Here is a 10851-nt window from a genome sequence, read left to right as displayed (position 1 = left end):
GAAAGGCCACCTTAGGCACTGCTTTCTTAGGGGCTGTGCAGTGTTAACTACAAGCACATGGTCTTTTGTCTGAAATGTATCTCTCTTTTATCTTTCATTTTTCAATTTTATGACCTATTGGCCTGTAAAGTAGCAGCATTACTTACTGCAAAGGCTCATTAGCAGGAGATTTTCACCTTTCAGGGCATGGTAAGATGCTAAGGTAAAATGCCTTTACCCCCTTTACTTCTTAATTTCAAAGCCTTTAAAAGAGCTTTATGAAGGCAGGTCTTTGGTGTGCATTATGCAAAGTGAAAATTGAAGGTACATGCTGGCCAATTAACAATTCAATGCATCAAGGTAACTACTAGTCAGCTGACATGTTTTATCTGTTGTAGTTTTGCATATCTGTTCCTGTGCACTGATCATTTTTAAGCACACATTAACATACGACTAAAGTCAGTTCTTACAGTGGAGCACAAGAATATTTAGAAGATGAATGTTTTACCAGAATCTCTGCAAATGCAGCAGAGAAAGGAGAGATACTGAATACTGAAATTGAACTCGGGGGATAGCGAGTAGGCACCGGGGTCATGATGAGTGAAACAACCTCAACCTTTTCAATCACACATTTATCTTTACGCAGTGATCTGTAGCATTGCGACAGGGCTGACTGACAGATTACATTAACATAATGAAGCGCTCTGATTCTGGAAGCTCATAAGGCTGAGACAGGATGTACTGTTTAATCAAGACTGCTGGATTTTTTAAAAATGTATCATTATTTAATGGATTTGGGAAGAAACTTTAAAGACTCAGCTTCCGTACATGTATTAATTTGGCAACCCTGTCTCCTAGGAAGTACATTTAAAGACAGCAAAGATGCCACAGCATATACTGGCGAACAAAATGCACGATTGTTACATGAGAGTCTGGGTTTCCCATCCAGAATCCTGTCTGAGGTTAGGTTTAGGCAACAAAACCACTTTGATTAGGGAAAGATTGTGGTTTTGGATAAATATAAATAAAGACATTGTGTCTGAAGTCACTATGAACTTTTTTCTTTACTAAACCACACAACAATCGTTCCTGAATGAAACACCCACAGTTTGGAGAGAATACTGTTACTGTGTGGAGCAAAAAATATTAAATAAAAATGTGTCTTCAATTTTAATTAATCTATTATTAATTAACTAATCGATTATTTTACATGTCATTTTGAAACAAAAACAATTCAAATATATACATCAAATAATTTTTTTTTTTACTGAATCTAAAGTTAAATTATTGACTAAATGACTACAGGTGATTTATAAACAGAAAGGATAGCAAAGTCCCATCTATGCAATGCATCTTCATAGTTAACGCGACACATTCACAGGTGCAAACAGGCAGATAATGATGATGAATTGTGGAGACGTTTCCTTTCAGCTGCTGTCTGAATCATGTTCCAAACCACCTTGAATAAATCTAATGGTAATTAAGATTTACAGTGTGAAAAAAACAAAACAAGATTAACTATGTCGTTCTCTTTTTGTGTGTCTTTGGTTGACAACCTGCATCAAGGTATGAACTAAAGCATTTGGGTTTAAAGTCTGACAAGAAATGAGATTTCATGTCAGATCCAGGTTGGTACTTGGTAATGTGGTTAATGTGGTAGTGTTAGCATCCAAACCAATCCAATCTTTATATATAAAGCACATTTTAAAAACAACACAGTTGACCAAAGTGCTATACAATAACAATAAAATACAAAAAAGACAAGGAACACAAGCAAAAAATCTCACATTAAAATTACAAAAAGACATAAAACACGTGTAAAAACAACAACAGTTAAGCAATAAAAAGGCAACATCTCACACTGTGTAAAAAGCCAAGGGAAAGAGGTGAAGAAGGGATTTAAAGACAGGCTGGCCTAATGTGTAAAGTCAACTCATTCCAGAGTTTGGGAGCCGCAACTGCAAATGCCTGATTCCCTCTGAGTTTCAACCTAGTTTTCTGGACCACTAAGAGCAGCTGATCAGCAGACCTGAGAGACCACAGAGGTTCATAAGGATGAAGCAGGTCAGAGAGATCGGATGGAGCGAGACCATTTCAGGGATTTATAAGCAAACAGAGGGATTTTGAAATTGATTCTGAAGCGCACAGGGAGTCAATGGAGGGAGTTAACATAATAGTTAACATCCAGAACTAGTTTTCTGATGGTGATTAATCATAACATAAGCAGGATAAAGAGAAATAGATGATATAAAAATAAACAGTCATCTTATATTATTCTCTCTGTCACTCTCAGTTAATGTGAACAAAATGTTGGTTTGTGTTTCTACCAATCCAACACAAAATTGTTATTTTTAAATTTTAACTTTAATTACTTTAAGTAATTGTGACACTAAGCTGAAAGCAAGTCAGCTCCAATTTCCGAACAGGCCTCACTCATTTTTCCAAGTTATTAGCTACGAGTAAACTCAATCTACCTACTGTATGTTTCTATGTTTTATGTTTATATTACTAATTTTCTTAGGCAAATATTATTTGTTGGAAACTTAATTGCTGTTTCGATTCTGTGCTTGGATCCCTGGCAATGGAAGAAATGTCCTTATAATGCTCAAATCAAGAAGAGTCTACAAGTCTCAGGACTTTAGCATTTAGTTTAAGTTAGGGAGATATTGTGGTTTTGGCTTAATATTGAAAATGTCAACTTGTTCAAAATAAAAGTTTCCTCATTATGTCAATTTAAAAAAGCCATTTGATCAATATTACATTTCCCAAAAAGTTATTCACTAATGCAATAGTTGTATACATATTATTAGGAGACAGGGATGCATGAAATAAAAAAATAAATAAAAAAAATAATAAAATTAATTATGTAAATCATTGATGAAATGTCTATTTCCATTTGAAAGTAATACAGGATTGAAGTAGTGTACACCAAAGAAGAGAAGCTTCCTATGAACCTCAAGTTGATCAGAGAGACACAGAAAAAGCCCACAGTGGTGACGGACCCAGTAAGCTTTGCTTTGGAGATACACAGTAACAGGTTTAATAAAGCTCCCTTTGATGTTAGCTACTTCTTCTTAATGTCTGGAAATGGTGTGGCCCTCAGATCCATGGGTGTAGTGATCGACTGTTGCTCAACACTCTCTCCACTGCATCAAACTAGTTTAATTTCATCTGTATGAACTGAACTTCGAACTAGTTCCTTTTAAGTGTTCACCCGAAGGAGATGGGATCAACCCTTAAACACCATTAAAGCTGAAAGTTGGGACTTGCACTGTATAGGGACTATTTCACTGAGGTCCAGCATACTTAAGTAGAGCCACTGAGTGCACTGAATGTCCACTGATACAACCTTTGACGGTTTATTTTGTCAAATTCAAGTAAAATCTAATTTTCTTGTTGGTTTAAATATAATTTGTGGAGCTCATTCAACTTTGTCATACAGTGTAGTGAACCCTTTCAGAGAGGTAGAAATGCACTGCATGGGCACTTGTGCTGATGCAGCTACACACAACACTAATGTTGTAGAGGTATAATAAAAAAAAAGGCCAAAGGTTAAATGCTTAGAAAAAGAATCAGCTGATCAAATTTGGTCTTTATGTTGTTTTCCTTTTGTCTTTGTATTGTCTGCAAAAACTTAATTTCCAAAACAAAAAGCACATTTTTTATCTGAACTATAATCTCTTCCTGCAGTCAGACTCAATCCTGTCTCCTAGGAATTACTATTATACAAAGCTTATACGTATTTTGAAGGAAATGTAATGTCAACCAGATTATATTTTCTATGGACATAAAAAGGAAATATTGTTAATTAATATATTTGGCATGTTGGCTCAGATTAGGAAAAGACCGTGGTCTGGTTTAATATAGAAAAAGTTCATTATCTTTTCCTAATATAGAAATACTCAAAATCGGCACATAGATTAATAAATGCATATTTAGAACATCACTATTACACATGCATCAAAAGCCACTCGGTCCTAGGTAGCAGTTGTTCGACTGGCCTGATGTTACTTAGAAGTGGAGCGCACTCAGAGACCTTAGACACTGCATTAGTTGGGGTAAATGAAGCAGAAGTTTGTGAATACAAACCACACTTTGTCCTCTCTGGTAACTGTGTTTTCAGACTTGAAAAGGAGGGGACAACCCCAAACAATTTTCAAATGCACCTCAAGTGCCTAAATAAAGTAAGATTCTGCTCTGATAATATAATGGATCTCCAAAAAAATAAAATAAATAAAAAACCTGACAATGTAAGCCTGTTGCTGTTCTTAAATAAAGCCAGCAGGTGAAAAGGGATGATGGAGCGCTGGTGACATTGTTTATGAAAACACTTATACACTTATACTGTATATTATAGGAAGTAAAACTTATCTGACAAAGTAAAAATAAAATAGCTTCGATTTGTTTTCCACATACACATCAGTTTCTCCTCAGAGAAATACTAAGTGTGGGGAGTATTAGATTAAGGACTCAGTATAGCCAAAGCAAATTACAGAGCAAATTAAACATTGTGAAATCTCTATTGTAGAAAGAGATTATCAGAGATTAACCTACAGGTGCAAGTTAGACAATGACTTCTATTTTTATAATGTGTCTGAGCATCTACAGTTTGCATACAGGCAATCACAGTCTTTGTCATTGTTTGAGCATACGTTGTCAGCAATTTACAGATTTCTACTGAAAAATAACTGATGCAATCAGGACATTTCATTGTGACTGCTCTCATGTTTAGGTGCTGTGTTGTTCTATATGCATTTCTAGGCCAAGCACATGTTAAACCTGCACATTGGGCACTATTTCATGCTGTATGCAGGCAGAAATGCATTGGAGCAAATGTAGTTTGAAGCATAAGGAACATAATCCAAGTGAAAACTACAAAAGAATTTGTGCTGCAAACTTTCTACTTTCTTGGGCATGTCAATTTGAGTCATAAATATATTTAGATAATTAAAATCAAACCAGAAAAACTCGAATTCTTCATATTTAAATGTGCCAATTTCTTTTCACAGCCTGACGGAAAAAAATCCTCTTACTTTGTAATTTGCCAAATTAGGCCTCAGTGGGGCTGTGCCATAACTTTTTACGTTTGATATCAAGGGAAAGTAGAACAACGTGTCTCAACATCAATCTCTAAATGGAAATTTATCCAATGTCTCATTTCACCACATATTCAAGCTCAATGGAAGTTATTTTGTCAAAGAGAAGTTATGCTCACTGTTTCAGCCCACCACACAGTTTTGAAAAATGCCTGTTGTGGGGAGTGAGTGACGGAGGAGGACATCAGGGATTGGGATGGGAACAGATTTAAAGGGCACACAAGTTAAATTTTCAGCAGCTGATGGCAGTAGATGGCATTAGATTGAGAGGCACGGTGATTGGACATTTCACCCTGACAGAAATGACAGATATGTTGTCTCTGATCTGATACTGGAGACTTGTTATTTACTTTATTTCAGTTCATTTATATAATGCTGAATCATAAAAAGATAGCTCATTGCACTTTTCATATAGAGCAGGTCTAGACAGTATACTCTTCACAATATGTTTTACAGGGACCCAATATTCCCCCATGAGCCAGCACTTGGCGAGGCAAGTGGCGGGGAAAAACTGCCCTTTAACAGGCAGACACTGCGAACAGAGCCTGGCTTTTGATGGGCAGCTGTCTGCCTGGACGGGTTGGGTCCTGGGTAAATGAACCATTCACATTTTAGAAGAGAACCTTGTTAGAAAGAAAAGTAAAGAAGTAAAAATAAAAGTTTTTATTTCATAAGTTAGTTTTTTTTTTTTTGGCATTAGTGGAGGTGGTTTTCGTTTTAGTCAAGGTGGCACATCTCTTAGGATTTCAGAATGCCCAATAATTTGCATTTTCAACAGACTACAGACAAACCAGTTTGTTTTAATTATGTATATTCTTCTATGAAAACACAGAAACACTGATTATTAAAATACACTTGGGTCTGGTATTCCAATGTCAACTATTTGGTCAATCACAACTTTAACCCAACCTACAATTATAAGTCTATGTTTTATTTTGAGTGGATTAGTCTTTAGCCTGAACCTTAGTTTTGAGTTGAGGTCAGGTCCAGCAAACTACCTGCTCAGACGTTCTTTAGATGTTCCATTAAAAGGACATTCAAAGATAAATGGGAGCAGTTATGCCTCCTCTTATTGTGCATTATCTCTTTGTTTGTGGCTTTAACATAATTAAAATACAGACAGGAACTGCCTCCGAGCGCCTGGTGCCAAGTCTATCGCACAGCAAAAGATCAAATGTTTTGAACTTTGTGTCTGTCAAAACAGATGAAAATCTGATGGAGACACTCCACATCATCACTGCTGTCAGACAATAGAAACTGAATTGAAATTAACAGTAAGAGACAGGCACAATACATCACTGTAACTACCTATTCGCACGCACGCACGCACGCACGCACGCACGCACGCACGCACGCACGCACACACACACACACACACACACACACAGGACCTGTAGAATACTGAGCTTTACAGTGTCTATAAAAAGTATTCTCCCTCCAGTAATTGTAAAACAAATAAAATGGGAGTGAATAGTTCTCCTCTTAAAAAGGTGCTTTACACCACTGTCTATCACAAGTGGGGAAAATAACGCATTGTGGCTGCTAAAATTAAAAATGATTATGTTAATGTTTGCCAAAAGGCATGTAATTAATAACTTCAGTTGGACCTCACAGCTCAATTCTGGTGAATAAGAAGGTAATGGAAATGTATTTAAATCCTGTTCTTCCCATACAGCAACAGATAACTCTTGTAACTTGTCTTGTCTGATCTAAACATTGTTACATAATACATGAAACCTCTAAACTCACGGTGTCTGTAGCCGCAGGATGAAAAGCATTCAGCTGAATGTATAATAAATTAGGCGAATCAAACACGTGCCCGGTACATTAATATGTGATCAGCTGTCTGCTGTACATTCTGCTTCCATATCTAATAGATTATAGGTTTCTGTATAAAGGATGATCCTGTGGAACCGAATATGCAAATCTAACTCTGAGCCGTCAAGGGGCTGACAGCAGTTGGTGATTATTTTATACAGAGTAAGGGTTAAATTTATTTAAACTGAAGGGGACCGATCGCTTATTCCTTCGAAGACTTTCCAGCCATCTCTGTGATTAGTTGTATTGGGCAGGTCGTCCAGCTTTGTGTCTGCTTGACATGAGGGAGCCTTCAGGAGTGTTTCCCTCCTGGGAGCTGAGCTGACTTCAGACTAAAGCGGAACTTGCTGTCTCTATGTTGAGGCTCAAGGATAAAATAATGGTGAAAATGTGTGAAATAAGCTGTTGATGTGACTGGGGAAGTGATAGTGATGGTGGGCTGGTAGAATGGATGGCAAGTAGTTATAAAATAGAGTTGAATATATGGAAATTAAATGAAAATGTTATCATAATACACTGATATGAATATTTATCACAATACTCATGACATAAATCTGCTTTAATGTTTGAACAGTATCTAAATAAAGATAGAGGCCTAAAGAAAATGTTATTATTTAAACTTATTTAAATAAAACTTATCGAACAAAGATTTGCAGACTGTACAGACTTGAAAAATATTTCCTCTGTGGAGGTTTGTATCTTTATTTTCTGAACTCTGTCTTGCTCCTTTTAAAATAGTGTTTTTCCAAGTGTGGTAATAACCAAAAATGATTCCTCGTTTTGGTTGAACCTTAATTCTGCTGATGACAGTAATAGAACAGGTGTGTGTGTGTCTGTATGTGTGTGTGTGTGTGTGTGTGTGTGTGTGTGTGTGTGTGCACGCTAATCTGTACAAACAAAATAGTTGGTGGAAAGAGGTTCCATTTACTTAAATGGTACAACCCATTCTAAACACTTACTGTGTGAGTATAACACAGTTAGAAAACTTTTGTTCTTTTAAGAGAACATGTTGTTTTGTGTAAACTTGTATTTTACTAATTTAACCCAACTAGGTCAATTATTTATTTGAAAATGTCATGCTGCTGTCATTTGCACTGGAGACCTGATTTATATGATGAGTGTATGATGCAAATTACTTGCAGCGGCTGACTGCAAACATTTGCTGATATTATGCCTGAACGTCATGAATATTCCCTTAAATCTGATTGTGTAGCCTTTGATGGAACTTCTTCGAGGACTGAGATGGATTGATTTGATGTATATTTTACAGTTTTGGTCAAGGACAGCTGGGTTTATCCTCTGTTTACATCTTCTTCACATCTGTTTAACTGTACTACAGAGGAAATGCCGTTATGTACTGTTGTTATATTGCACATAATGAAGGAATGACAAAGTACTTGTGCATATTTTTCCAGCACTTTCTTAAAAGGTGAGTGCAAGCTAGAGGGCAAAACTACTGAAGAGATGTTTAACAAATGTAACAATATTCCATAAAACATGAGTATAGCTCACGGCAACGATTTTTAACGACGCAGAGGTATTTAAACATTATGGACGTGCATATAAATGATGAAGTGAAAATAGTTTTCTGCAACGGTAAATGAGATATGAGCCTCTAATGACAGCATTAATGATATATTATTATTCTTGGCAGTATTCGTGATGTTTTTTTATTTTCTTCACCTTGCCGCTGTGTTGTTACTTTATTTATTTGGTGCAATATCTTAAAACCTTGCTGTTTGTTAATATATATATATTTTTTAAAATCTTTTCATAGCACTCTGACATTGTTAACAAGTAGCAGCAGCACTAGCAGAATGCAACTGGAAGTCGTTATTATTTTGGTTTTGCTGCATTTGAGTTTTGGAAGGTACAAACTAAAATTAAAGTTGTGACAAAAGGGATTTACTTTCTGTTGAGGTCATAAATCCTCAGAGGAAAGAAGAAACATTCTGTCTTCCCAGAGCACATCTTCAAGGATTATTAACTGTTCTTCTTTGGTGATAAATAATATAGTTGATCCCATCATATGTTGTGTGCTTCACTATATACAACCTATATATTGTCAAAATGCCAGACACTGATTCGCTGTTTTGAAGGACTAACGTCTTCTGTCACTTTCATTGAAGAGAAAATTGCCTTTAAACTTGCTATAGAAGTGAATTATATGTCAGGTAGTAGTTTGCCCTATGTCAAATTAAAGGGATGTCTGTAACTTCACAGTAGTGTACTGATGGATAGAAACTACATATAGGTGTCAAACAAATGTCAAAAACCTTTCACTGCAGCTACACAATGGAGGCTTGAATGTCAGTGTAGAAAACAGACAAAAACTAGACGAAAGAAAACGTCTTTAAAGGCAATAATATTAATCAAAAAAGTTGCAGAGATTGAAGACATTAATAAAGACTAAACATAAAAATGATGCATGCCAACTGGTCTCCATTTCATTTGTAATCTTAAGAGAAAATCAACTTTCTCCGTCACTTTCAAACACACACAAATACTGACCAGTATCTGGACCTTTCCAATAGAGTAGGAGAATGCAAAAATACTGAGAGTGGCAATGAGCCACTTTGATGTCACAGTCAGAGTTGAGGATTGGATTTTGGTGTTAAACTGAGAGAGAGAAATGTGCCACCATCACAACTCATTTTTTTGGACTGCCTGTTCCCAAATGAGGACAGAAAAACAATTTACATATGTACCGTAAATGAATATAAATTTTAAATTAAAGTTTGTTTATAGCCTTGAATAAGGATTACAGGCCTGAACCGTGGGTCCAAGAAGTGGGACTTTAAATGTGTTGTTGTCCTGCTTTATGTTGTGTTTTCATTGTCTTAGTTTTTCTGTGTTATTTGGCTGTTGTCACTGATGGGGAGCCCACATGTTGCTCTGGAGGTAATGAACTAAAACTTGAGAGTCTAATAGAAAACTCATAGAAGCATGCGAGTGCTACGGTGAGAAAAAACAGCTTTTCACCGACTCCACCAGCACGCTATTACAGATCCAACCAATGCACAGTTTACGGCTTTGCTTTACAGGATTTCTACGTAATGCAGTCGTTAAAATTCAAACATTTCATACTTTCTGCCTTTTGAAGCCGCCAACGTGTGAAATTACTCAAAGCAGCTTTAAAACCAAATTACATTGGATCTTTTGAAATTCAAATAAATGAATGAAAAAATACAACAAGATGTCAGAAACAAAAGACCATGCAGCAGATGAAACCTTCTCAAAGCACTGGTGCTATCTGCCTTGGATTTTTTATTTTATATTAGATCCCCTGCATTCACCATCATCCATCACCACTATTAGCTCCTGTGGTGGCTTTTCAGATGTGGTTTGTCTCACCCTCAGGCTACATGGTGTTTCAGGGCAGTCAGGCTGTTTGGGCTCGAGTTGGACCAGCTAAGTTGCAAAAGGGCTGGGCTAACAAGACAACTGCTACCAGGGTGAATAGATGCATATTGAGTAAAAATCAGAAGAAAAACAAATACATAAAAACATTTAATTACATTTTCCAACGTGTGTGGTACCCTGAAGGAGTTCAGGAGGAAGGTAAGGTCACTCCTTGTACAATAAACTAATCTCATGAGGAAGAACACCTCCTTATGAACTGGCATGTGTGCTTTGCATACCGGCACATCCTGTTTATCTTCTCTTTTTTTTTTGAGGAGAAGGACATGCATGCATGTGTTGGCCACTAGTTTTTCAATACAACACTAACACTGCAATAAAGCAAGGCTGTGTTAGTAAAAGGAGTTTTTATAGTAAGCCTGGGGAGAATGCACAGCAGGTATTGTAAAACAATGCACATACACTGCGCACGTAAATATACTGTCTTACAATTCCTCTCTGCTTTATACGGAAAACACAGCTTGTAGCATTTCACTTAGGGACATTACAGCGGGTCAAATAAAAGCTCATATTAGGCTTGAACTAGTTATTCATCTGC

This window comes from Seriola lalandi, unplaced genomic scaffold, assembly GCF_002814215.2.
Source record: "Seriola lalandi dorsalis isolate HSWRI2012SDOR001 ecotype SW California unplaced genomic scaffold, Sedor1 jcf7180002054972, whole genome shotgun sequence".
Lineage (NCBI taxonomy): Eukaryota > Metazoa > Chordata > Actinopteri > Carangiformes > Carangidae > Seriola > Seriola lalandi.
Note: the sequence above shows the minus strand (reverse complement) of the source record.